This window comes from Sphaeramia orbicularis, chromosome 24 (assembly GCF_902148855.1).
Source record: "Sphaeramia orbicularis chromosome 24, fSphaOr1.1, whole genome shotgun sequence".
In the NCBI taxonomy this organism is placed as follows: domain Eukaryota; kingdom Metazoa; phylum Chordata; class Actinopteri; order Kurtiformes; family Apogonidae; genus Sphaeramia; species Sphaeramia orbicularis.
Genome location: NC_043979.1, coordinates 37,287,451 through 37,301,589, shown reverse-complemented (window position 1 = coordinate 37,301,589; position 14,139 = coordinate 37,287,451). Strand labels below are relative to the sequence as shown.

Sequence of the window (14,139 nt, the reverse complement as noted above, 5' to 3'; positions counted from 1 at the left end):
TAGTTTTGACTTTTTTTCTCTAATTCAGCAAGTTTGCTTGTTTTTATTAGTAATTTTTTTTTTTTTGGTTTTTTTGAAATGCTTAGTTTTAGTTTAGTTTTAGTATTATTATTTTTTTTTTTTCATATTTTTTATCTTCCTCACCATCATATTCAAATAAATCCCATACAGGACTCTGCTGCTTTTTTCCAACTTTAGTCTCCATGTTTCCAGGTAGAGTGGGGATGAGAAGTCGACTCTAAATAACAAGTGACGAGAAGTGACGGACCGTGAAGTACCATATGGTGCCGCTAGCTAAAATTGCTTCAGCAAAATAAATCAGTTTCATATCATACCAACATTGACAAAGATGAAAACGAAGGGAATTTTATCCATAATTTTTTATATGTTTTAGTTTTATAAGCACACAATACAGTTTTAGCTAGTTATCATTTTTTCTTTTAATTATAGTTCTTATTTATTTCGGTTAACACTGTTTTTTCACTTCTAGTTTTTGTCATTTTGTTAGTTTTCATTAACGCTAATAACCTTGCAGGAGTGTCAAACATACGGTCCGTACGTCAAAAGCAGCCCATCAGAGGTTCCAGTGTGGCCCCGGGGAAGAATTTCAAAGCTCAAAAATTACACTGAAAGATAATAAGAGTCAAGGGTGTTGAACTCATTTTAGTTCCAAACTCCAAATTTTAACAATACTATGCCTAATACTAAATATTTTATGCTTTTATAGATCTTTTTACTTTTTTGCACAGAAATAAAGGTAAAAATTTGGAGTTGTCATTATTCATAGGCTATTCTGGTTTGAGTTTACAGGTCTGGTCCATGTGTCATATTGGGCTGTACCCTAAACTAAAATGTGTTTGACACCCCTGCTTTATACCTTTGCACACAGGATTAGAGGAACAGAATTAGCCTTAACAGATGCATCAGAGTATTGTTCTTTTAATATATTACTATAATATTTCTGTCTGTATCACATTATGAACTTTCATTTCCTATTGAATCCACCTTCATTCAACCTGCTCCAACCATCTCCGGCAGCACCCTCCTCTCCAGAGCTGTTTGTTTATTTTCTTTGTCATTTCTATCGTGTCTCCCTCAATCTGGGAGGGCTGCAGGGGTGTGTATACCCTCCCTAAATATTTAGCAGGCCGTGACCTGGACCCTGCACAAAGCAACCTACGCACTTCATAATATGTTATGGCCCAGGGGAAGGAGTAACCCTATACTACTTAAAACACAGAGATATGTCACATACCACTCTGTCAAATAACCTATTTAATAAGCTATTTAATGAAGCGATTCTGTCCGTTTATAGAGTAACTCTATACCCTCTTCAGAGTAGAGATACTGAGTGTATGAGTTGATGTGGCATGTGAACTACTGGGGAGTAATTTGGTTGTTGAAATAGTTGCTTTTGTGAACGTGTACTGTAAGATAATTATTACTATGTGGAGAGATTTATGACTCAAGAAAAGGGAAGCAATACATTTCTGTCACTTGCAAATGTGAACACAAACTTAATTCCCGTTATGAACACAAAAATGTGGTTATAAGCTGTTTTTTTTTCTCCAGCAAACTAATTTTGAAAGAATAGCTAACAATTTCTCACTGGAAGTTGTTGAACTGCAGAAAAATGACAGTTTGGTTTACTTTAAGTACTTGGAAAATGTAGTTGACATTACATAAAAACATTGCAAATTGACAGTATACTTGTGGTGTGATGTTAAGACAAAATACAACATAAAAAAATTACATTCCAGCAGAAACTGCCATTTGAAATCACGCAGTCTAACAAATCAAGGGTTACTCAGGCTCTGTGATAACATCACCTAAGGTCAAAGGGTATGCACCATAATCAAAGCCAATAGGAAGGGAAAAGTGCACTTCCTGTCTCATAGTGGGTGTGGTCACAAAGGTTGAGAATGTCATGTGAATGGATGAATGTTGACTGAAGGCTGAATATAATGATGATAATACACTGAAATGGACATCATTTTTTACTAAACAACAGTCAGTCAACTAATCTTGTTATTATTTACTATATTTTCCTTTCCTTTTTCATTTTTACCTCCTTTAACAGCCGTTCATACTAGGCTCTGAAATTATAATAATCATTCTCTTCCACACTGACGAATGATGTCATCCTGTAAACAGCATCTACAGCTGTGTCTGAACCACAAAATGATTCTCACTGGTCTCCTGTTATAGGAAACAAAACTGTGTGCAAATCCAAGCTTAAGTCTTACCTTTTATTCAACTTCGCACTGTAGAAAAGGCAAAAACTGGGTCATTAATCTACATTCACGAGTGCAAAAATTAATGTTACAATGACTAGTTCATTAAGAAAATAGTTGTTGGTTATCTCTTTTGGTCCACAAAGTCTTCAACACAAAAAGATGCACAAAAATTATACAGAAAGTCCAGGATAAGGTTTGGAAACTGATGTTCCAGTCTGTTTCTTCTGTCACTAACAGCATTTAATAGACTCATTAACTTAATTGTTTAGCACCACAGCTCTATGGACAAACTGTTTTTTATTTGTATTCTAATTAAGATAAATAAAAGCTAAATCAGGTGATATGCATTACTAATATAACATGCATAAAGTGATGTATCTTCAGCTGTATCTTCACTGGATGTCTTTTATTATAGTTCTTCACTCTGAAAATGATCCCTATCATGTCGTCCTCCTCTTTCATTATCGTTAGAGATGTGGTGTGGACTCAGACAACATACAGTTGAGTTAGAATTAACTTAAAAGCTGTGTAGTTATAGTTTTCAGTTTAGTTTTAGTACAATGTGTTGACAGCCCTTTAGACAAGATTTATGTTGCCATATCTTATAAGACCATGTTGCTTAGAGACACTGGGAGACATAAATGGAGCTTCAGTGTCAAAATGTTCATGAAATTGGGTCCAATGTTTACTTCATTGGCTACAGGGTGAAAGAATCAGTCTCTATATGCGATCATGATTAATTCTCCAAAAGGTGCTTGTCAATGGAAACCCAGACTGATGCAGAAACAGAAAATCACGCTCTGGGTCAGAATGTTTCTGAACCGTCTTCGACATTACTATGTGAGTATATGGAGCAACCGTCAAGCATATACACTGCAGAAAAAGGTCGCAAAGCTGGTTGAAGAAGGTTCAGGGACAGTAAAAAAAAAAAAAGAAATGATAAAATCATAAGGAAAAAATCATTCCCTTTATTTATGGCCTTAAAATTGTTTGAAAAGTGTGAAATGTTGTTCACTGTTTCATACAATGACTTTGAGCAACATGCCCTGGGCCAAACTCTCCACAATGGTTTGCATAAAAGTTTTATACAGGAATATACAGGTCTGAAAAGTTATTGCAAAATACCTTCAAGGCTGCAGATGAAAAGAGCATTGGGGAGTGACGGGAAGGGAGGTACAAAACAGAGAGCCGATATGGAGGGGTACACATCCTGACGCTGCTGCACCTCTTGTGCATGCAGATAAAGTTAATGCTTTATGGGAGACAGGAAGAGGAGAAGAACCCTCCGATAACAGCAAAAAATAACAAAAAACAGGCTGCAGATTGAGAGACACATGACAAAATAAGTAAGCACACACATACAAACACTGCAGTTGCTGTCCATCAGGTAAACCTTGGAGGATAACATAACAATTGGTTCTTCAAAGAAAAAGAGACACTGCAACTGATTTTTATATATATATATATATATATATATATATATATATATATATATATATATATATATATATATATATATATATAAGTATCTATGTCTTGACTATGTGCCCGCTTCTGATACCTGAGTTGCAGACTGGAAACAGCCAAAATACAAGAGTCTAGACTTTTATGGACATTTTTACAGGGTTTGACTGAAAAACTGGGTGAAAGCTGATACAATAGGTATGTATGTTGCTGCAAAAATATTTAACTCTATCATATATCCTGGAAAGTTTAATTAAATCCCTGCAGGCCTTTGTTAAAATAGTATCAAAGTAGCATATTGGCGTGAAATTACTGCACTGTGTTGTTCAGTTTTGAACCCCATGGTGATTACAAACTCTAAATCTACAGGTTTACTTAAGGTCACTGTGCCCTACAAAGATAAGTGTGAGATAATTTCCTGGCAAGGTCATCCAAGTAATAGAGAAATGCAGCTTTGTATAAACGGGTACATTCAAGCTCTGTCTGACTATATTTGTATTCTTAGCCAAATGTATGGACGGACCTATTTTCTTCCAGTGTTGAGGGATTTCAGTGTAAGCTTTAACAAATTGGCTCAAATGAATGTAGGACAAAATTCAGGTCTTTTTTTTTTTTTACTTGTTCTGGTTCTGGAGGGACTGAGGAAGCTTAGAGAAAAGGCTGGTGTCAGGTTATTGCATAAAAAACTCACTAAATATTACATGGAGCTAGACTTTTTGTGGAGCTCTCAAAAATGTCACTCTGCTAAAAAGAACACACAGGCAGTGAAAGAGCCAAGAGGAAATGAAGATAAAGTGAGTTACTGTGATCATGAATGATGTAGCCATTCATTACATCAGCCTTAATGAAGATTATCCCATAAAGACCCACTGGTACTTTTGTGGCAGTTCCCAAGTGAATTTTCTCTATATTTAATCTTAAGTGATTTATCATTGTTTATTGTCATAGTATCCTCTTCATTTTGAGTTTTTTCCAGTGTAAATCCTGTATTTTCCTATATTTAATTCACTGATCATGTAGATGTTCATAAAAGCTCAGGGTAAATTCAAAGGTTATTACATAAGACTAGAGAAAAGTGAAGAAAAACTGACTTCTTTTTGTAAAATCCATCATTAACTGAACATAAACCCAGTGTCTCCATCCACTATCACTGATCTAACTCCATGGGTTTTACTGGTGAATCAATGTTGTAGACGATGATGGTGTTTCCACGGTAACTATGGAGTCTCTTAACATCCAAATGTGTCATATCTGATGACCATGAAAAGATGAATAACTGTATTTTACACCAATTACTGACATGGATTGATAGGATTAGTGGATCAACTGGTATTAAACAGGTTGTATCAGTAGATGGTTTTGATCTCCAGTGGCTGTTTGGGTCTTGAAAGGAGTGATATTTTGCTTTTTTAAATGGAATTATGTATTTTAAAACATTTCCCTGTGGTCTACATAAACTGTAAATGCTATGCTTGGGTCTGAATTTTTCATTAATTCAACTCCACAGGTCCATCTTCAACAATATTTTTGAATAATGCCATGAGAAAGGTCGTTTTGAGCGCTGGCCCTTTAAGTGCACGTGACCCCACCCCCTTCCGGGTTGTTTCAGCCACTTGTGTGTGTTAATACAACCAACAACTGAACATTTTAGGTAATCGGCTCGAAGTTTGGACATATTTTCAGTTTTTACTACAACCACTGCTGTTGACAAACAATTATGTTGTACTCAGAGAAATGTTCGTCTGAAGTCTTGACGTTATATGTGCAAATGTCGTGACATAACTAGCTGTAAACGTAACAAATTACGCAGGAATTGAAACGAGTTGTAGAATCCACTCGATTTTTGCCAGAATGAATATAAAGATAGCTTTGCAGCAGCTGGATGGTTCAAATTCCAACTTTATGAACTATTAGGGTCCAAATACACAAATAAATGCACCAAAGACTAATAAAAGTGGGTTTAGCTAAATACTACCCCTTTATGGTTTAAATTTAATCATCCCCACTCCACTTTAGTTTGGATGCAGCAGAGGATATGTTATTGCAGAAAGTCTTGAAGTTTTGTACCGTATTGAAAATGAGACCCACTATAGGAACAATGCAGAGCCTTCTGCACATACAAGCCTGCATGCCTGTGTTCTTGGTTGGCTACTGTCAGGGGTGTGGGCCCATGGGTGCAGTGGGAGCCCAAAAAAATGACATCATAGCTGATGTAATTCACTGGCTGAAGTGTTGCTCCCAGATGGGCTCCAGGCTGCAGGAGAGGACGGATGAAGTTTTCTAGGAAGCCTGGGTAAAGTGAGAAAGAATGCTGACTGTGTCAATACGTTGAGTATAGGTTGTGTTTATTTGTACAGACGCTGGCTATTATTTACAGGTTAAATTGTGCAAGTTTATTTAGTTTATTCCACAAATCAGTGTCAAATCACGTAATTGATCTCAGTATTGAAAGACAAGACTGTAGGGCTGTGGCAATGTTATATCAGCATTTATTGAAGCAGTACTGGATATAATAGTCAGTGGTTTTCTGTGATGAATTTCTTACTGTTGCAGGCAATCTAATGCCCGATTCAGAATACATGATATGCAGCAGATTATTTTACCATCCTCTGGACATCAAGTGCAGCAATCGATTGATATATCTCGCCTGGTCACCTCATCTCTGTTGGCTCACACTGTTATTATAATAAATACAGGTACCTTCTCTTCTGTGGCATCGACCAATAGGAGCACAGAGCATTTTCCATCATTGTAAGCATTGTGAAAGTGATTATTATTTTTACTACAAGTTGTCTTTGAAGGATTGTCAGCCTACACTGTCCTCTTCATGCAACCCAAATCCATTGTCATTTTTTTCCTCTTTCCGTTCATTCCAAACTCCAGACAACCAGTATCACACCACTTCACACGCCATTGTTTGTTTATAGTCTTGTTTCCGGAAGTCTGGTCTTAGCACCACCTTAAAATAAGCTCAGGCATGATTTGTTGGTGCAGTCTGTCATGTTACTCGGCCACGACATGGAAGGATTTATGACTCCGTAATTGACTATTGTGACACAGTGACCATTGTAATGAAGATATTGTGTTGTGAGAACCCGACATAAGATCAGATCAGAAACTCTACAGATGCTGTCGGTCCCATGTGCATCATTGTCAAAAATGATTCACCAGACTCCATGTGCTACGTTTACATTTTAATTTACTTTAGTTTGCAGGTGTAAACTTTTTACGAGGTGAGTGTGGCAGTCTGTGCATGTGTGTGTTTGTGTGGCCGTGGATTTATTCCAGGATGGACTTACGCAGGCTCGCCTCGGTGGGACAGACCTGTCCGGTTGCCAAAACGTTCATCATGCCTGTGGATGGGACCTCTCCCTTCACTTAAGCTGTGTGATCTGAGCCAATAAGCCCTCACACTGTACAGTCATCGTAACACAAACCAGCCGTTGGCTCGCTCCTTTTGGGGGTTTGCCTGTATTCCTTTTACATTCCATCTGACAATACTCATTACATTCAGCGTTTCTTATTAGCATGTCCTGTGCATCTTTCTCTACTGTGCTTAAAATGCTGGAAGCAGGGCTTTCTTTCTTTTGTTCTGGGCTGGAGTGTGCACACATTGATCCATTACTGAGGTGCAAGACATCAGAATAATTTCTCTTCCCTCAGAGAGAAGCTGAGATCCCAGAGGAAAGTGTTAGGGAGGCAGAGTTTTAGCCTGAAGTGCTTGAAAGCTCCTCTGTCTCTAAAGATCCATCATTGTCCAGTCAGTAGTTTAGTTACATTCATCTCCTCAGCATGTTTTATTCAGTCATTCATTATGAAGTAGGTGCTCTAAGGATACATTTCAGAGCAAGTGAGTATGAAGGAACCATTTGTTTGTCATTTGCCAGTGGTTGCCTCAGTCTCCAAACAGATCACCTCCTCAAAGACAGTCTTCAGCTCACAGTGTTGTTAGTAACAGCATATAACAGCAACATGTGTAGTGTTTTTCCAATTAACCCATAATAAGTTCTGGCAAACATCATCCTCATCACAAAGACACATCTCTCATAGGTGCATTGGTGGCCAAAGAGTTAACAGTTATCCCTGTTTCTTGTCCAGCTCTGGACCTTTGTGACAATCAGACCATGAGCTGCCTTTGGCTTCACACATGTTTTATGTGGTCCAATTCCAACTATCAGTTTGAATGATTCATTATACCCATTATACTGAAAGATGATTTGTGTTTTGTTGAATTACAAACTGTCACCAGTGTTGAGAAGGTTACTTTGGAAATATACTAGGCTACAGATTACTAGTTACCCTGTTAAGACTGTAATTAAAATATTTAAGTACTGCAACTTAGTAAACAAGCATTTTATTAAAAATAGTCTTTTTCAAGCTGATTTCAGAGGGAGAATGTTGTTGCATTTCCAGCACAAGGCCACTGATCTTGGCACAATCAGTCACTGTTTTCATTAATTTGACTGAAAGATCAGAGGCAGAGTAAATAAAAACAATAAAGCCATTCTAAAGCAAAGTTCCTTGCCAGAAGCCTGTCCAAATGTCCAAACAATTCCTTGTAACTGACCCACATTGTCCAGAAATCTGCCAAAAGACGGAGAAAAGATGCAAACCAACAAAATAAAGGTTCAGTTCTAATACTGAACATATTTGGATGTATTGTTATTAGTAACTTTAATTTGGTTAGATTTTTTTTTCTCAGTATTTGTAACAGGTTATAATTATATTTACATTGTAGTTTAATCAGATAATGCGGATTCATGCTACTCCCCAGCACTGACCGTAACTTATCAAATTGTTGATAAGAGGGTCAGTTCCAGAGAAGTGACATATTATGGGACACGATGACCCCGAGACAAAGGCAGATGGTGTTTTTGTTCCAAAGTTTGACAGCTTATTTTCAGACGTGATAGGAAACAAATGGTGTGCACTAAACACGACGCATACAAAATGGACTGAACTCAAAACACAAGATTTTAGAGCAGGTGTGTCAAACTCATTTTAATTCGGGGGCCATACAACCCAATATGATCTCAAGTAGGTTGGACCAGAAAAATAATAACCTAACATAATGACAACTCCAAAATTTTCTCTTAATTTTAGAATGAAAAAAGTAAAATTCCATAATAAAGCCTAATTTCACAAAAAAGTGCACTATACTGTACTTATGTCTGTAGAGTTTATATGTTTATAGTTTCTTTTTTCTCTTATTTTACTTGTCTTATATTTTTTATTATATTTTGTAATGTAATTTACGAGAGAGACAACATCTACCGGTAAAGAATTCCTTGTAAATGTTTAGATACAAGAATTCTGATTCTGAAAATAAAACAGTATCCTTTAAAAAAAAATTTAAATAACATGAACAACCATGAAAAACCTGAAATTGCTTAAGAAAAATAAGTGCAATTTTAACTATTATTATTATTATTATTATTATTATTATTATTATTATTATTATTATTATTATGCCTCAGCTTATCATTTACACGTGTGTTACAAGTTAGAGATTACAGTGTACAGTCACAGAAAAAATTATTAGACCACCCTTGTTTTCTTCAATTTCTTGTTCATTTTAATGCCCCTTACAACTACAAATATAATGGACAAATATAATAACAAGAAAAATAGCTCATAAGAGTTTACTTTCAGAGCTGATATCGAGCCATTTTTCATGGTTTTTTGATAATAACAAAAAATCACATCATTAGCTATGGCATTGTACTGCCAAAAACAGTGCTTTTAGGGGTTCCATGTTTTCTTTTCTGTTTATTTTAGTCACATGATACACACAGGAATTAGTAGTTGATTGCATAACCATTGTTTTTGATGACTTTTGATGGTCTGATCATTTTTTCCAAAATTGTATCTACAAAGGCATAAAACATTTGGTAACAGGCATATTGGTAACTTTGCAGAAGACAATTCAGGTTGTTCATGGTTGTTCTTGTTATTCCCTTCCCTTGTACATGTAAGGATTGTCATGCAATTTTACTTTTTTACACTGAAACAAAGAAAAAAATTTGGAGTCGTCATTATTTGTGATATTATGATAGTATTTTATCAGTCCAACCCACTTGAGAACCATTTGGTCTTTATGTGGCTCCTGAATTAAAATAATTTTGACACCTTTGACTGCTCATATCTTCAGTGAAAAATTACGCTGAAGATATGAGCAGTCACATTCATCCCATGGCCTGGACTGGACCTTTTGAAAGGACAGTTTTGGCCCACGGGCTGTATGTTTGACACCCATGCTCTAGATAATGGATGCCAAATTATTCACAACAACTTAACAAAAACTGATGGTTGGACTCAAAGTGATCAGGACTAAAATGACAGTAATAGGGGTCAATCTATTGCTACCAGGGCTCTCAGGTCCCCCCAGGACCCACTCCTCTCTGCAGGCTTTTCTCTCTCATCTTTCCCGGCATCAGGGAACCTAATCTTCCTCCTCAGCCCCTAACCTCCCCCAGGCACAAGAAGGATTGAGAGAATGGACCAGGAATGTGAGTGACCCCCTCCTCCTCTTTGTCCTTAACAGCATTACAACCCCTGTTATAATGCAGCGAGTATCCAATAGCATAAAAACTCAGCCTTTTTACCCAGCAATTAATGATAAAATCTTATTTTTCTTAAAACAAATGTCAAGAATCTGTCAACGAGGTGAGGTTTTTCACTTGTCTCCCGTGAAAGAATTAAGTGTAATCTTCTCTGCGCTGGTTATTTGAAACTTCAGTGATATTTAGTTACTGACGTTTGTTTCTACAAAAGTCTCAAAACAAGTAGAATTGTTGTGTAAATAATCGGTATTATCTCACTCCTCTGGCCATTTCCAGAAAAATTAAATTGAAACACTCAGTTGAGATGAAATGGCTTGTTAAGATGAACAGTTTTTTGATTGGAGATCAAGTACATGTTTAGTGGATTTCTGCCAAATTCTAATGCTAAGCAGAGCTGTGGAAAAGACTGAGGTAAGGAAAATAGATAAGCCGCCAGGAAGAGCATGAAGGATAACAGCAATTGTGAGGATTTCTTTAGGCAAGTTCTCATGAAATGCAGCTGGGTAGGGAGTGGAACCCGCTCATTTGGCTCAGAGGCAAAATGAGTTGGGTTTGGCACTTTTATCATCAATTTTGTTTTTAGCCTAATTTTCTGTATCACATAGACCGCGTTTGAAAGCACATAATCAGCCGAAACTCGCATTTCTATGGGTTATACAAGCATCGATGATTACACCCAGAAAAGATGCACACCAGCTTCATTATTATACAAATGTGTTTACTTTCCACCACCTCTCTGAGCTTTAGCAGGGTTTCTTAGATCTCTACTTCCCATTTTTACTGCCAGGTCTGTACTAGAAGACAACATGATGCATAAAAACAACTGGAATGCCAAATTGCTGCAGCAAATATTTCAGGAATGCAGAGTATAGTGAAGACAAGTATAACAGATGGCAAGTCAGGTTAAAAGGACCTTTTTCATTTTTGTGGTGCATGTTGAGGTTGAACAACACTTACACAAACACATATTTTAATTGTTGGAAATTGCATGCAAGATAATATAGAACAGGGGTGTCAAACTCATTTTAGTTCAGGGGCCATATGCAGCCCAATTTGATGTCAAGTGGGTCCGACCAGTAAAATAATAGCATAATAATCTATAAATAACTAAAAAATGTTTCTTGTTTTGGTGCAATTTTAATAATATTATGTCCCAGCTTCTCATTTACACATGTGCATTACAACTTGAAGATCACAGTGGATCTTTTGTTAAAATCCCACTTATTTTTCCTAATAAATTTCAGGTTATTCATGCTTATTCAGGTTATTCACAATTTTTGTGAGAGAATATTTTGTAAAAGTGTACATTTTCATCATGTAATTTAAAAAAAAACATATATATTGTTTTTTCATTCATACAAAACCATCAAACACCGTGAACATCTTGAACATGCCAGAGAAGAAATACATAATAATAAAATATATATTAAAAAAGAAAAAAGATAGAAAAGAAAAAGGGAAAAAAGAAAGAAAAAAGGCAAATAAATACATGAAATGAAAATGAATAAAATAAACCTCAAAAAGATGTCACATTTATTGTGCTGAGAATATTGAATAGAAACAACAACTTAAAGTACATACTAAATTAAACTTAGGTATAGCGTTGAAATAAAACTGTGCAATCATCATGTAATTTTACTTTTTTCCCACTAAAACAAAGAAAAAATTTGGAGTTGTCGTCATTTATTTTTGGTATAATTTTACTGGTCCAATCCAACTGAAATTAAATTTGTCTGTATGTGGCCTCTGAACTAAAATGATTGATTATTATTATCTTAAGTGTAATTTTTGCTCCTCAATAATTCATCCCTTAGGCCAGTTTGGACCCTTAAGTGGGCCAGTTTTGGCCCATGGGCCATATGTTTGAAACCCCCAATGTAAAGTTTTTTGGAGATTATACACCATTGTTCACTGCAGTGATTTATAAAATATGGTGACGGAATACTCAGATTAGAGACGTCACATGTAGTTTTTATCATGCATTCAAGCGACAAAAGGTGTAAGAATTTCCGGACAAACTTTGCAGAGTACAGAATGAAGTGTAACTCTAGGAAATTGTTAAACGGAAAAGGAAACAGTGATGTCAAGAACTGACTGTATTTCCTGTGCGACATTCTTATCCTTCCCTTTGGCCCACACGCAAACAGAAGCAGGGGAGGGGGTTTCAAGAGGATGGAGGATTCAGAGGGAGATGGATTAAAAACGACAGGGGTGCGGTAGATGAAATAATGTAAGGGGAGGGGGTAAAAGAATAAAAAATAAAAGGAAGTAGGAGAGGTATTGAATGGAAACGCTCAGATCTTGGTCAGTTTCACACACACTCATGGATCTCGTTTCCTTTTCCTCCAATTATTTAAACATCATCCTATTCAGTTCTTGGAATTCTTTGAGTAGGAGGCGGCTTCTTCGCTGCTGTCTGATGATGTCATGCACTCCTTTACAGGCTACAAAAAAGAAACAGAAAAAAAAAACGCCCTGCACCCCAGACCCCCACCCAGCCGATCATTCAGGACCCCTCCTCAGACATTCCTGAATGCAGGCACGTTTTCTGATTTATTGAGATATGTGGTGTGTCGACGCTCCCTCCAGACTTGGCCTTGGGTTTTTCCTGACCTAACCCTACTTTAAAAATATTCCCATTCATTAATGTTGGAACTGAACAGTTTTAATAAAATCAGATTAGAATCCAATAAAAGAAGTAGCAAGAATTAACAATAAAATCCAAACGTGACCGTCCAGCTTCCTGTTTTCTTCTGTATTTTTACTTCATCAAAAATCTAATTTCCCAGTCCTGGGAAAGTCAGGAAATTAGGTCAAATCGCTGAAAGTTTGTACACAGTCATGGAATTTTATTTATAGGGATGCAAACTCCACACCTTTGAGTCCAATCTGCAGTTTTGAGAGTAAAACAGGTCACAGGTTTTTCTTTCTTGGGATGCAAATCCATATTTTGGAGCTGATAGGGAGAAGCATGTCCCCGGGCTCCTTTTTATTTTTGTCACCTTTTTTCACCCTGAATTCTGTCTGAAGGTGAATTTTATTACAGGGCCACACATCAGGGTTTTCCTTTGATAAAGGCCTGTGGATGGTTTCTGCTGGGATGAGTTTTCTTGTCGTCATTTGATAAAAACAATGCGTTGTTTACATAATTTTTGAACTCTTTCCCTTTTAACCCTTAAAGACTTAGAGCTATTTTTGTAGTGACTCCTAAATTAATTTCTCTCTATATCTATGTGCTTTATTTGTTAGTTTTCCTCTGTATTTTTTAGTGAAAATCTGTATTTAATTTACTGATCATATAGATGTTTATTAAAGCTCAGAGTAAATCCTCAGGTTTTTATATCAGAACAGATAAAAGTGACTTTTTCAACAAAATACATCATTAACTGAACATAAGAACAAGTGTCTACAACCACTGTCACTTGTCAAAATACATGGATTTTATTGATGAATCAGTGCTGCAGTTGATAACAGAGTTTCCAAGTTCACTATGGAGCCAAATGAGTCCAAATGGTTCATATCTAAAGCCAGTGAAAGGTTGAGAAACTACATTTTGTCTGGATTATTTCATTGTATTGAAGGGAGTAGTGGTTGAAAAGTTATCAAACAATTTAACTCAGTAGATGCTCTTGAGGGTTAAATATCTACAGTCACAGAAAAAATTATTAGACCATCAAAAGGCATCAAAAACAATAGTGATGCAATCAAGTACTAACTCCTGTGTGTATCATGTGACTAAAACAGACAGAAAAAAAAACATGGAATGCCTAAAAGCACTGTTTTTGTCAGTACAATGCCATAGATATTGATGTAAGAACTGAAGTAATTTTGGTTATCATCAAGAAAACCATGGAAAATGGATGGATATCAGCTCT

General features: G+C 36.3%; 1 protein-coding gene across 1 annotated transcript in view; it reads left to right on the top strand.

The window, feature by feature from the left end:
- Positions 1 to 14,139, top strand: part of akap12b (A kinase (PRKA) anchor protein 12b) — an 84,206-nt gene that overhangs the window by 54,272 nt on the left and 15,795 nt on the right.